We start from the raw sequence: 15,252 nt of genomic DNA, 5'->3' as shown, positions 1-15,252 counted from the left end.
ACCCAAAACCCTTCACCAAGTTGGAGCTTCAAGTTTTCTCTTCCCTTTAGTATAGCTTTCTCCAAGTCCTTTGCATATTAATGAGATTGCTCCTGAAACAAAGTGTTCAGCTTTATGAGAAGGAGGAACCGTTTTTTTTTGTTGTTTTTTTTTTTTTTTGAAATAAGTAATCCAAGATACCAAAAAAGAATAGCAAAGACATATATAATTAATACAGTCTACTATTGATAATATCCTTTAACTAGGAAAGCATAAAGTCCTATGCTACCCTGAAAGGGCAACCTCTGATGACAGGAAGTTATTGGTATTTTCAGCTGTGCTGGCTTTATCACACCTACTCTACTTAGTAAGTGTGACGGACACTTCATGTCAGGGATTTCGATGTCATTCAGGCTGATGGGGTTTAGAGATGATATATCTTTCTTGCTTCAATTGGGAACAAAGTGTACAAAGAAATTGCATGGTCACACTGTTCAAAGTTAAATGTAGACCAGAAGAAAAAAAAAAAAGTTAATGCGCCTGACTGCAGTATTTGCTCTTAGCATGCAGTTGCAAGCTTTGAAAGTCCCGTTTAAGTATCTCTTTTTTAAGATAAATACCTATTAAGTAATGTATATGCACAAGCTGAAGTGTTAAATGGTTTGTTGAAACCTATTAGAGTACACAAGATGATAAACATAAATTATAGCTAATATACTGCACCAGTGATTTTTAAACATAAAAATTACTGACACTGTAAAAACACACTTGAGTCATCGTAGCAGCATAATAGCACTAATCCATGTTTATCCAACCGTGCACTTTTCAAAAACAACACAAACCTCTAATAAATGCTTTGGCTTCACCTTGACAACTTATATGGGTTATTGCCTCGTTCATGCCTGGATAACCATGTGTTATGACTTAAATGTTCTTTAATATCAATTTATGCCTTGAAGAAAAAGGATTGAATAACATAGTGTACATATGGTTCAATTTATTACAGCAAAACAATCATTTTAGTTTGAAGATATTTTCTCATGGTGCATATCATAGAAATCTTATTCAATAGAGCTCTCAATAAACCAGATTTTTTATGTCACAATAAATGAAACTAAGGCAGCTAATTGTTGCTAAGATTCTAAATAGATGAGTCTATTTGGCTTTCTTGTCAATCAAGAAATAAATTCCTTAACACTTGTATTTCTGGATTCTAATGTCTCTAATTGGATTTTACACTATCTGATTAACGATGTAGTTTATAGACTACTGTAAAAAAATCTGATACTTAAAAAGTGGAAGAGGAAATTGTGGGCTGTCAGCATTTATGGAAAAGGCCAAGAAAACATTGAGTAATTTAGTGTTTTTGCAAAATGGTAACAAAAAACATAAAACCTGGTCAATGATGCCTCATTTGTGGTACTCTTCTTGTGTTTCTGTGATACAAAAAAAAAAAAAAAAAGACCTTGGAGTGCTATTGTAAAGAATATTAAAATATGTAATAATCTGCACTGAAAATGGAGTGCAGTTTTAGGAAATTTATAAAGGGAAGGAAGGAAGGAAGGAAGGAAGGAAGGAAGGAAGGAAGGAAGGAAGGAAGGAAGGAAGGAAGGAAGGGGAAATAAACTTTGACTTAGAACAAATATCAATGTATAGGCTTGAAATTCAACCAACATACTGGTGATAAATAAAACTCTTACAGAAACAGGTGCTAGCACATGGCAGAAAGAATGCAGCAAAATATCCTTGTTACTTCTGCAGTACTCATTTTTACAGCCAGTCTCATTTCCATGAACTTCACAAAAGATGTTTATGAAAACCTTTCAGACAAAAAATAATCTTGCCATTTATGAAGAAATGGCAATCCTAAAATAATTGTGGCTATAATGTCTGTTGTCATGCAATCTCTATTATAAGGTGAAGCAGACTGGCTATAAACTAATTCAAAACCATTACTATAATGGAAACAGCAGTGGCAGTTAGCACTAGAGATCTTGTTATGATGTAGAGTTTCACAACATTCAGTTCTTAAACAACGAACACATTGTGAAATATTCACCTTTAGGTCACAAGTTTTTCTTACATGCTGTCTGTGCATATGCAGATTTGGAAAGTTTGGAAAGAAAAAAGAAAAAAAAAAAGTAGTTCAGCTATTTAGAGAAATCCAAACCCTCAATGTTTCCCACTTCAGAAAGAATTTTGGAACACAAATTTGAGGCCAATTATCAAAATGTGTAAGATTATAAAACTGCAATTTGAACAGGAAGAAGGTCAGAAAGAAGCAGTAGCTCAGCTTATTCTGTAAGGAACTGGTTTGATTTCCGAGAATTACAACCACATGACAAGATGACCTGCTTAGTAGGTAAGGGACAGGCTGTGGATGTTGTCTACCTGGATCTTAGAAAAATATTGGACACTGTTACTTTCAGTATTCTCCTGAAGAGCCTGCCTGCTTGTAGTCCCAAGCCGGGCGAAAAAAAAAAAAAAAAAAGGAAACTTTGAAAAAAATAGGGAGGCTTGTAGCTTGTGTAGTCCTTAGCTGATAAAATAAGGAAATCTTAAAGAAAACTGAGAGACTGGTAGCCTTGAACTAGCAGAAGCAAGGAAGATAAGAGATGAAAGATAAAAAACAAGGAGAAAAACAGCTGCAGGAAGATTCCAGACTGACCTATGGCAACTTTTTGCTCATTAAGGGTTATTAACATATTAAAAATCACACCCATCAAAATATCAATGTATGATAATGTGGGATTTGCTGTGCCGTCGTCCTATTCCCCCCCCCCCCCCCCCCCCCCCCCCCCCCCCCCCCCCCCCCCCCCAGCTGGTCTTCTGTATTGCACAAGCTCATTAGAGATAAGTTAGGTGAGCTGGAACATCCAAATAAAAGTAGCCAGAGAGTTTTCAAAAGTTTGCTGTGTAGAAATAATGGTGATTCAAGCCAGAGGTGCACTTGCTTTGCGAAAGATCGCCAAGCACTTGGCTCTGCAGAGTTATATAATTAATTATTTAATTAAAATGCCTTTGTGTGGATTCCGACTCTGTGTGATTATTGGCGGGGTGCACCGGACATGAACCTATGGACAACATATTTGTGGCTTGGACCCTCAGTGCACCCTCCATTAAGTTTGCAGCTTATACCAAGTTAGGTGAAACTGTTAATCTGCTTTAGAGTAGGAAGGTTTTGCACAGGAAACTGGATAGGCTAGATTGGTGGGCAAAATCCAGTCACATGACATTCAACAAAGGTAAGTGACAGGTCTTTCAGTTGGGTCATAAAAACCCAGATATAGGCTTAGGAAACTGGCTGTAAAGTTGACTGCTGGGCTTCAGGGGGTGGCAGGCTTCTCCCCTGAGCAAGCAGCCTCCCCTGGGTTCTGCCCCACTTGCCGTGGGGCCAAGACATCCAAGGAGCATCTTAGGGATTTGGGGTTGTTTAGTCTGGAGAAAAGAAGGCTGAGGGAAGACTTCATCACTCTCCAATTACCTGAAAGGAGGTTGCAGCAAGGTGGTTGTCTGTCTGTTTTCTCGAGTGACAAGTGACAGGACATAAGGAAATGTGCTCAAGTTGCACCGGGGAGGTTTAGATTGGATCTTAGGAAGAATTTTTTCATAGGGAGGTTGGTCAAGCATTGGAAGAAGCTGCTCAAGGTAGTGGTGGAGTTGCTATTCCTGGATGTATTTAAGGGATGTGTGGATGGGGCACTTAGGGACATGGTTTATTGGGAGACTTGGTAGTGTTAGGTGGGTAGTTGGACCTGATGATCTTGAAGGTCTTTTCCAACCTAAATGGTTCTATGATTCTATGAAATGTTCTTGAGGCAGCAGGACCAAACCTGAGGCAAGCAAGGCAACCAGGCAAACTGGCCCCAGTATTGACCCCTGGGGGTCACCACTAGTGATCTGCCTCCAAATGGATTTAATTTTATTCACCACGACTCGTTGAGCCTGGCCACCCAGACAGTTTTTAACCCAATGAAGCATGCACTTATCCAAGCCATGAGCAGCTAGTTTCTCCAGGAGAATGCTGTGGGAAACAGTGTCAAAAGCCTTACTGAAGTCTACGTAGACCAGATCCACAGCCTTTCTTTCATGCACTGAGTGTGCCACCTTGTCACAGAAGGAGATCAGGTTCTTCAAGCAGGATCTACCTTTCATAAACTCATCCTGACTGGGGCTAATCGCCTTTTTGCCCTGTAGGTGTCACATGATGGTGCTCAAGATAATCTGCTCCATGTTCAGACAGAACATCCTGTATTTCAGTTCATGCCCATTGCCATTTGTCCTGTTGGTAGACACCACTAAGTAGAGCTTGGCTCTGTCTCTGCATCCTCCTTTACATCCTCCAGGTTTTCATAGACCATGGTGAGATTCCCCTAGACCCTTCTCTTCTCCAGGCTGAACAGTCCGAGGAAAGTCTCTTGGCCTTTCCTCACAGGAGGTCTGCTCCTTGTTATATTCATGATTATTCACACAGCTCTCACCAGTAGCTCCATGTCTCTCTTGTGCTGGGAGCCCAGAACTGGACACAGCTTTCCAGGAGTGGCCTTGCCAATGCTGAGCAGAGGGGAAGGATCACCTCCTTCTACCTGCTGGCAACATGTTGCCTACTGCAGCTCAGGATACTGTTAGGATACTGCCTACTGCAGCTCAGGATACTTCTTCCTTGAAAGGTGTTATGGCTTAACCCTGGTAGGCAGCTAAGCACCACACAGATGCATGACCCATGCCCAGCCAATCCCTGAGAAATAGCAGCCCTAGCAAACTCCACCCCCACTTCTCCCTTCCATTTTTTTTTTATTGCTGAGCAGGAGGTTACTTGGATAGCTCTTTGGCTAATTTAGGTCAGCTGCCCTAGTTTCATTCCCTCACAGGCTCTTGTACATCCTCAACAAGTCCTCAAATCTGCGGTGCTGCAGGTGCATGGCTGCAGCAGGCTTTGTGGTGGGAGGGGATGCCACTGAGGTGTCCCAAGGGCTCCTGGGGCTCTTGGCTGTGCTCCCCATCAGGCCGTCCCACTGAGACTGGGGCATGGTGGGGAGGGAGAAGGGATTTAGAATGTGTCTAACCTTTATCTAAACCTTCTGTTTACACAGGTGTCTATGAGTGATGTTCCATATTTTAAGGTTTTCTTCGAATAATCAGTACTTCTAGCTAAACAAGATTTTGTAATAGTACATCGTGGCATTACTGATGACAAAAGAGAGCTAGCTATTGATTCTTCAACCTTATTTCTTGGAATGGGTACATTTTCTGAGGTTGCTAGACTAGGAAGGAATGACTGGAAAGAACACAAAATAGGTCAGCTATAGCACACATGATTCTACACGCAATATAAACTTGAACTGGAGTATTTACATTTCCACATTACTTCCAGATAAACACTGTCTCACAAAAAATTAAGTCATTAGAAACAGCATTAAGAAAAATACTCTTGATAGTGCAGTTCTCCTGCTTGTACTTCTTTTTGATGTAAATAGGGCAAATGATATCCTTATTGGAAAATCAGTAATCCTTACCATTTCTAAACTCAAGCACAGCCTCTGCAAATGAAGAATTAAGGCAACACTAAGAAATACGCAGATGGCTACAATCTTATTATCAAAAGTTCATAATGCATTTCAGGTGAAGTGAAAGGCCAAAGAAGATGTTTATTTGTATGTCCAGTTTGAAGCATTTGCTGAGCAGTGTCTGCTGTCTTCTGAGAGTGCCACGAAAACTTGATGTTGCTTAGTGCAGATATCTGCATTCTATAATGCCTTGAGTGTCCTCCCAACTCTACCTCATGTCTTCTTTTTCTTTTTTTGTCTCCTGCCTGTGTGTCTATCTTAGTATTCATGGTGGAGTACTGTTCCTAGAAATATCAGCCTGAAGAAGTGGCAATTCCTTGAAATGACATCATGATTAAAAGCATAAAGCAAGATCAGGGAAACAGATGTAATCTGTATTCTTGAATGATTGAATGAACAATGAGTGAAAAGCAAACTAATGAAATGCTGTCATTTTGCAAAGAAAGATATAATCTCCTCATAAAAGGTGTATACCATGGTCAAAATATAACTTCAGAAATACTAGTGTGAACATAAACAGGTATTGCTACAGAAAGAAAAAAGTCTGGTATGTTTGTGGAAAGCTTGGTTTGCTGACAATTTGACCACTATGTATATGATATATATTATCAAGGTATTTAGGTCACTTTAGCTAAAAGTTCAGGAAGATTTTACTTCCTAGGAACAGCACAACACTTCTTGTAGTGTTAGTTTTTCATGAGTATTGACTATTAAACCCAAATTTGGCAAAAACAGGGTTGTGTGAGCTAAGATTTCAGGACAGAGGAAATATTAAATTGAGATTGAACAAACAGCTCAAACTTTTACTTACAAGCAAGGCAAAGGCCTGTGACATTGATGAAATAATCCAGGTATTCTTTGTTCATAATGGAGTAGATGTAGGTGCCCAATAAGATTTACAGCAACCAACACAAAGAATGAGGAAACAACTACAATGGGCTGTAAGAATCAGGATGGTTAAAGTCCTACAAATCCTTTGTTCATGTACTCTGCCTGAAGCTATGGCTTCAGGTAGGTGTCTACATTTCTTGAATGAGAATCCTTCCACCTGAAAAATCACCTAACAGATTGGAGGAACCATTGCCAATTTCTGGTTGCTTTTCTTAAAATAAATAAATAAATAAATAAATATGCATGCAAACAGCAATGTCTGGCCCAATGTCCTGGGCCTTCAACACACTTTACTGTTAGAAAAACACTTAAATGCTCTGCCTGCAACAGTGGAGGAATGCCTAAGAGCAGCTATTTGCATGTGTCCTAGTAAATGTAATATAAAACTTTTCATTATTTGGCTGGAGTTATGGCTTTGTAAGGTGCTTTTTTTTTTTTTTTTTTTTTTATATAGAAGATTTAGATAAAGGTTAAACACATTCTAAATATATTTGTGAATAAACTGGGTTGTAAGTCTTCCAAGTAAGCATGAGTAAGCATCAGAACTAATTACTTGAAAACAGAATCACTGAAACATCTTTGCAAAGGACATCTAGGTATCCTCTAGTACAAGCTCCTGCTCAAAGCAGGGTCAACCAGAGTAGGTTGTTCAGGACCATGACCAGTTGTTTGGGTATCTCCAAGGGCAGAGGTTCCACAACTTCTCTGGGCAACCTGTACTACTGTTGGACATATTTTGATGTGTTTTCACTCATAAGCTCAATACTGAAAAATTGAGTCAAAGTTCATATGAAGACCCTTTTGGTACATCTCTGGTATTATTTCATCTTCACTTAAGATAGACCTACACAACAGCAATCTCTAAAAATAATATAATTTATGAGTCAGTTCTATCATTTTCTCTCTCTTTCTCAGAACTTCATCAAGCTCCTCTTATAAGAGATAGTATCAGGATATTTCACAATCTTCAGTGCAATTATCTTATTGAATTATAAAAAAGTATAATTACTCATACTGTACAGAGAAAATAGGGGACTCCCACAGTCATTCAAGAAGATCATGAAAATGGAAGACATGGACTGGTTCTCTGAGACACAGCAAGCATCTGAACCAACTGACTGCATTTTTGTTTCTTTTCTACATTCCATGTCTTAGACAACTTGGCTATTCCTTTTGGGAAGAGAAAGAAAGGGAAACAGGTGTTTAATGAAAGATGTCAGTAGGAATGCATTGAAGACAAGAGTGCAAGGAAAGATCTAACTTGAAAGCAGCTTAAGTGAAAAGAGTATAGTAAGGAAAAAGTCAAATGCAGCATCAGGTAGGGAAGTTGTAGTTTTATTTATTGTAAAATTATTTGCTGTGATCTCTCCTGGCTTGCTATGTGACCACAGAAAAGGAGCCCATCACAGTAAAGAGCCTATTTGCTTAGTGGTGAACCCGATATATCAGCTACTGTAGGGCAGTGCACTTGTTATCAAACAACATCCTTCTTCTGTCTCTAATCCTGGGCTTCTAAGAACAATGGAAACTTCAATGACAGCTATTGATTCAGTTTTTTGCCTTTGTACATTAAGTTCCCTTAAAGACATTATTTAGTGAAGGTTTGCCAGTCATAGTTTCATATTCCCTGAAATTTCTGATGTACTTTCTCTCAGTCCCCTATTTTGCTGAGATCATAGATTTCTGTCCTTACAGAAAAACATTTTGTAGCCAGTCATTTTGTACTACACAGTACCCAGAAATGTGGGTGATTTTACACACTAGAGTAATATTAAAACAATACTTAGAAAGTCATAATGAAAATAGGACTTTTTTTTTTTTTTTTTTAGAATTTTAACAGAACAGTAAAAGGTTGCTTTGTCATGTCCCCTTTGAACTGTTACATTTCTATAGTCATCCTCTTTCACTTTAGAAAGACATTTTGTAAACCAGTTTTGAATTTTACAGAAATCTAAAAATGTGAATAAGAATTTTAACAAAGCCTGTATTAAAGCCTGCATTGAATGTTTAATAAAATTATTTCAGAAGACTAAGACATTATGTTATCAACAAGTTTTTTTTTTTTTTAATGCATTTATCTAACATAAGACTTTGTTTGCTAGTATTTCTTTGTATTTTCTCAAAAAAAAACCTAACTTCTTTCATTTGTATTATTACATTTTTCTGGGTAACTTTGACAGGTATTTTCAATACAAGAGCTTTTTATTATTATTTTGAAATTAGGAAATCTCTCTCTCCAGGAATACATTCTATTGCTAGACTATCCCACCTAGAAGTTTTCCAACCACTCCCAATGTGTACAGCTAATGCTCATGTGTGCCATATTATAAAACAATTTAGCACTAAAAGACTAAACAAGAAAGACATGACCAAGTAGATTATGATGAAAAGAAGATGCATCTTTGATGTGACTGGTTACTTATTAGCCTACAAAATATAGTTTCATCCAATTTTTATTTAGAATGATATTTTTATCTGGTTACCTTGTCAAAGGTGGGTCAACGGTATTCTACACATAACCTCATTTCAGCAAAACACCATGCTGTAATCAAAACCTTCATACTTCTCATTTATGTTTTTTTCTCTTTTAACTCCACAGCAAGTACATTTCTCTCACAAGCACTTACCAAAACCATTCCAGACATACATGAAACAAAAGCATACTAGGTTTATCTGGGCTGAAACAGGTGTGTTATTCTAACTATCTACAGCTGTTCTATATGACAGAAGGTATAAAAAAAAAAAAAAAGTTTGAATTCTTCTGCAGCTGCAGAGGATGTGGAACCACATTCTGACAGTAAAGAAAAGTAGAAGTTGAAATTCAGGGGAGAATTTTCTGGTGATTTAGAGAGTGTATGTTACCTTCATACACCATCACTACCAGATCTCTCTTGCTAGGATCCTAGCTACATAAAAGATATAATGAATCATCTATTGGAGGAAGAACAACACAATCATAAGTCTCATATTTTAGCTTTCTGAATGGTGGAATTATTCAGGAACAGTCATTTCTTACTCACACAGATCTAAATCTCTAACTATTTCTTGTGAGTGGTCTGCTTTGTCAGAGGGTTCTTCTCACAGAGCTATAGGGAAAAGCTATATTGCTCAAAGTCTGCTATGTGTGAAAAGCTCTGCTTTACAGCATGCAATTACTTCTGTGTTACGAAGGAGCTAACTGGTTTTGCTGAGCAACCACATTGATAATAAGGATATATAACACAGCAAAGCACCATGAGTGATGTCCAGCCTAAGAACACGGATCACTTACTGGTAGAATTTACCGGTGCTGAACTGACAGCTACAGTTTTGTACCACCTTGTGGTAAATAGAAGTTATTGCAGCATTGAAGAGAGACATTTCCTTTAAATTGTTCAGAGCATCCATGTTTTGATGGTGCTTGTCCTCACACTAGGTCATTGAAACTTCAGATCGATGAAAAATCTCAAATATAAAGCTCAATTAATATGCTTCCTCTGCTTTCCTCTTCACCTACTCTCTGTGTCCAATGACATACAAATGTCACAAATTCACAAATGTCATAAAGCATAAATAAAAACACTTAAAAGGTCTAGTAAGCTTACCAATTAAAAAATAAAAAATAAAAAAATTAGTTCTTCCTCACAGGGAGTCTGATCATATAAAATAATGATTCTAGTGAAATATCAGTTCTGAAATGTAACTTCCTTTCAGTATCGTTAGATTATTTAGAGTAATCCCATGGTTTTCCCATGCTAGATTTTTTTCTTATTCTCTTTGAGAGTCAGAGTAAAAATGCAAAAGTGTCCTTTCCATATTTATTTATTTATTTACTTATTTTCTCTAAATTTTGTCTACTACTTAAGCATTCTAAGTTGGCAAAAAGGGTCACCCAATGTTTACTGATAAATCAAGTTTTTAAAAAAATAAATAAAATCAGGAAATAACTTTTTTCCTGAAAAGGCAAAGGAGCAAAGAGAGTGGTCAGGATTTTGCTGGTACCAGGTTCAGAGCAGTGGCATGGACTGAGCCCACAGGGAGCTCTGAGCAGTAGGCAGGAAGATTAACTGTCCATTTTAATATCTTGGTAACATTTTTTCTCTACAAGTAGTAATTTTGTTTCATGTCCAAAAAGAAGAGGAAGTATATTTTAAATGTCTTCATTTGGTACTTCAAATGGTACTTCATTGTCTTGCTGCCTGGAGTCAACTTTAAGTCAATCACAAAGCTATTGAAAGTAAAGGATTATGATAGAAAGAACTGATTTAGGCAGATAATCTGGTCATAATAGGTCAGGTCAAAAGTCCATTTAACCTTGTGGCCAGTCTTGGATTCTTTGAAGAGAAATCCAAGGGCAAGTTATAGACTCCTTCCCTAGTATAATCTGCTCCCTTTCAATCAGCAGGTTAGGATTTCTGCACTTTGCAGTACATCATTGTGTTTAAGAGCCTAAGATTTTAAGAATCCCTATCTAAGGAAAGATATCTTCCCTTAATTTGTGCAGTGGCCTTTGGAATCTGTTTAATTTTTGGCATCTAGAAGAACCTATAGCAATACAGTTTAACTACATAATGTTTGAAGAAGTACTTAGAAGGTTTGTTTAAAACTTGCATGATCAAAGAACTGCAAAGTTCTTGTGTTATGAAGCAGAATTAATATTTGTTCAGTATTTAACTTTTCTGAGGACACCCATGATATTACAGGCTTCTTTACTATCCCCCACAGTTTCCACTTTTCCAAACTGAAGAGGTCCAACCTAGTATCTCATCAAACAAAAGATATATAATACCTGCAGCCTTTCTGTTCCACCCTTCTGTACTTTGTTAGCTCATTGTTGTGTTTTTTATTTGTTACATTGTGTGAACTGTTCCAGATGAATGCATAATATGCATTTACATCATAAAAATGGTGTTTGATTTTTGTTTTTTTTTTCTTTTAGAATAATGTTATTTGATTTTATTTTTTTACCCAAGCAAGAAACTATCGTTTGCCGAGAACAACATGCAGTGATCTGAAGACTTCTTTTCTGAGTAATAGGCACTGTATACATGTATAGGTAAAGTGATTTCCACATTTTAAAATATTTTCATTTATCAACATGGAATGCTGCTGCCATTTTTTAATCATTGGTTAACAACTGTCATGAGATTCTTTGCTATTTTTTTTTCAATTGCACCTAATTTTTTCAATCTTGAATAAAACTGCCATCAAAAAACTTGTTTCCACATTATTCATTTCATTTGTCATCATTTAGAAATACCTTTGAAAACAGGGAGCATGTGGGCTGTCCTGATTATAAAATAACTTTGTCTCAATATCTGCCATCCTATATCTGTCACAAATACAGAAAAATATTGTGAAGAAATGATGAAATAACATAAGTTAAAAAAATACGCAGTTTTTAAAAGGTGGGAAGTGTGTGCAGAGTGAAAGAAGAAACAAATGAAAATTGAGAATACTGCACTTCCCTATTTTTCGAATATTTTATTTAATAATGATGGGTATTTTATTCATTTTTGTTAAACGTACATATAAAATAGCAGAATCTGGACCAGTTTTACTTACATTTAATATGGAAATTATGACAGACTGGTTCTTAACCTCGTGTATATTTGAGCAACTCAGTTTTCATTTAAGAGCTGTGCAAATATTGCTGAATACAGGTGCTATTTCCTTGATATTTAGTCTACTGGGAGGCAAGTAATTATAAAGGTCTTGTGAGTATCCACAAATGCTGCTACTGTGCCACCAGAAGACTTCATACACTTGTGTTCTTCACTAAGCACACAATAAAAAGCAGAAATGTGGCTCATTGTACATAAATGCATTTAAAAATATCTAATACCTCTGTAGGTTTTTGTGTTTTTATGTTAATAATTTGGATTTTACTACATCCTAGGAATTCTCATAACAGTTTTCTAAATGTGGCCAGTGGTTTTACTTTTAGTAACTTCCACAGCGTTAATTCTATTGTGAACATGAGCATAAGATACTGCATTTGAAGAAATCCAGCACAACTTTGTGTGTGTCATCTCCTCACCCCCACCCCCAAAATGTCTTCAAACACTAAGCTGGCTTTGGAATATTAATCTTTTTGCCTATGTGATAAGAACTCAAGCTTATATGAGCTGGAAAACATCTAGAATATAACAGTCACAGGTGTCGATACAGGCAGTGTAATATAGGTAGCTATTAAATTTGAAAAGAAGCTTGCTTGATAAGCAAACTAATATAATTTTATAGGCTGAGTTTACACAGGAACAGTTGCAGCTGAGATGCACGCTGCCTGTTTTCTGCTGTCCTAATTATTTTATCTTTTCCACAGTATGGTTCCCTCTAGTGATTCTTGTAAGGAAAGAGGCTACCTGATCCCTTAATCCAGCTAACATTTTACAAAAGAAGATCCAAATTAGTTTTGCTTACACCAGATGCTTTATGTGCAATTGGGTATCAGACAATGGTGTTTGAAATATGAAACAGGTAAATTCAATGATCTCCTCTGAAAGAATCTCTTACCTGGGGGAACTAAAGTGAAATGAGTTGTTTGCATACTTGCTGCCACTCTGCAGTCCTGTCTCCTCCCCTTATGCAAACCAATGAATGTGTAAGCTGATTGCCAGATATCCCTAGTGTCAGACTCAGTAACAAGAACTGCAATGAGTATTTGATGGAAGAGAAGCAAAATCAGATTTAGCAGACTGGTTACAGCAGACAAATATGTTATAATGTAAATGTATTATGCCTACCAGCTTGAATATGCTATGGTAAGGGAAAAGGTTTTTATAGGTAGCATCTAACCAAAACAGCAGAAAGTATACTTTCTGAAATGTAGGGATTGGGTAGATTTGATAGTACTTTTATCTGCTTTAGGTTTTAATTACTATAAACCATCTACAAAATCCTTTCTTTGCTACAGTTATTTTCTACAGGATCAGTTCCTTGCTGGTCAAATAAATCACTTCACCACCCTCTTTCTTCATCTCACCTGATACAATCTTTTGGAGACACTGCCTTCACAGCCTGTGGTTTCATTACCCAACAGGCTTCTGAGTATGCCACTCAGTTGTCCTGTCTCCTATGAGCCCAATTTTGCACCCAGAGTTCTACCTCATCTTCAAAACATTCCTCCAGGCTTTTCTTCATCAGTTACAGCTGCTCTCTTTATCTCAGCATGTCAGGTAATAGCAGTCAAGCACAATTGGTGAAAATGCCAATGTTTCAGTTTTGAGATGCCACATCTCTGCTCTGTTTTGGAGGACATAGGACATAAGCGTTTTGATGATGAGTTGCTCACCAGAGTTATGGGGGAAAGCACATAGGAAGAGGTATGACTTGTGTGAAGAAAAGAAAGAGAGATGAAAAACAAGAAAAGGTCTTTTTTTTTTCTTTTTTTTTTTTTCTTTTCATAGCCTCGTAAGTATAGAGGAATAGGAGAGAGCAGACCAGAACTATCACATGTCCCTAATGCTGAGAGACAGATAGGAAAGAAGTTTGCTTGGTAAAAGATAGCTTTACTGAACATATCTACCGAGTGAAAAGCCAGCCACCAGGAGTTACCTATATAGAATTGGACTCTGACTAGTCTGGGACCAGACATTCACATCAAAGACTGAGCCCTGGAATCTGGCATATCTGTCACAGGCCAAATGCTGAGATTTGCATTCTCCCGTCACAGACCTTTCAGAATTTGGAACATATTCTGTTCACAACATTTTGCATTTTGGCAATACTGGCTCAACAGCAAAAAGAAGATGGATTTTGGACCCGCAAGTTTGCTGGAGAACAAAAGAATATCCTGATATATTCACAACGGGCACTTCTAGCTTCTCTATGATCCTAGAGCCTGTTAACCTGCTAATATCATACAATAATCTGGCCATGTGCTGAAAGAAAGTCCTAGAAGAGGTCACAGGAGTTCTGCATGGCAGTGACATTCAGCCTGGAGTGTTCAATGCAGGCCTCAGCTGTGAGGTGTAAGAATACAGAGCACAGTGAGATAGGTTAATGTTTCTACCCTGTTTCACTAATTCATCTCCTCCAAACGGCAAATGGGCTGGGAATACAACAGAACAAACGTTTCCAGGTTATGCCTCTAGCTTGCACAAGCCCCTGCACGCCTCCTCATAGTTCGTACTTCTGTCCTTCCCCCTCAACACCAGAAACCTACCACAACTGTTTCTCCAACTACCCTGTTAACCTTCTCCCTTTCCTCACCAAGTCTCCCTGCTATCTACCATCAGTTGCTTTCTAAGCTTTGCAGCCAATTACATTATAATAAAATGCTTTAAAGACCCTGTGAAAAATCCTGCTGTCTTTTCTTCACTCACATTGTTCACTAAGTCAGCAAACATATATTTGGTCTGCGCTTTGACACAGATCATTGAATGTCACTGATACTTCAGGAGACTCAGCTCTGTCTTCTCACAGTGAGCTAATCAGACAAAAATAAAAATACAAAATCATATTAGGATTTAGACAACTGCAAAACAGAATCTGTACTACATGAGAGTTCGGCCCATATTGGATATTTAAAAATCTCAGGGATGGGTGTAACTGTGATGCATAAGGAATACTTTTGAACTTTTAGGCATATGCATGTAGCCACTAGATGTATAGACATCAAGTGAGAGGCAGAAGTGAAGGTAGAGGGAGAAAATGTAAAACTGAGGCCTTACAGACCAAGATTCCTAAATTAAGAGCTTAACTTTAGTTTAATTGATCTAGGCGGTGAACTAATAACACAGCACAGCACAGGACTTACTGTCTTTAATGTGAAACATCACTCTGAGGATTACAGCTTTAATATTTAGTCAATGTTTTCCAAACATTTTCATAC

At 37.5% G+C, this 15,252-nt stretch overlaps 1 long non-coding RNA gene across 1 annotated transcript in view; it reads right to left on the bottom strand.

The window, feature by feature from the left end:
* The window catches only part of LOC106030162 (uncharacterized), an 82,617-nt gene that overhangs the window by 14,854 nt on the left and 52,511 nt on the right, over nt 1-15,252 (bottom strand). The gene's annotated exons all lie outside the window — the stretch shown is intronic.

This window comes from Anser cygnoides, chromosome 2 (assembly GCF_040182565.1).
Source record: "Anser cygnoides isolate HZ-2024a breed goose chromosome 2, Taihu_goose_T2T_genome, whole genome shotgun sequence".
NCBI classification, from domain to species: domain Eukaryota; kingdom Metazoa; phylum Chordata; class Aves; order Anseriformes; family Anatidae; genus Anser; species Anser cygnoides.
Note: the sequence above shows the minus strand (reverse complement) of the source record. Positions and strands in the feature narration are given on the sequence as shown.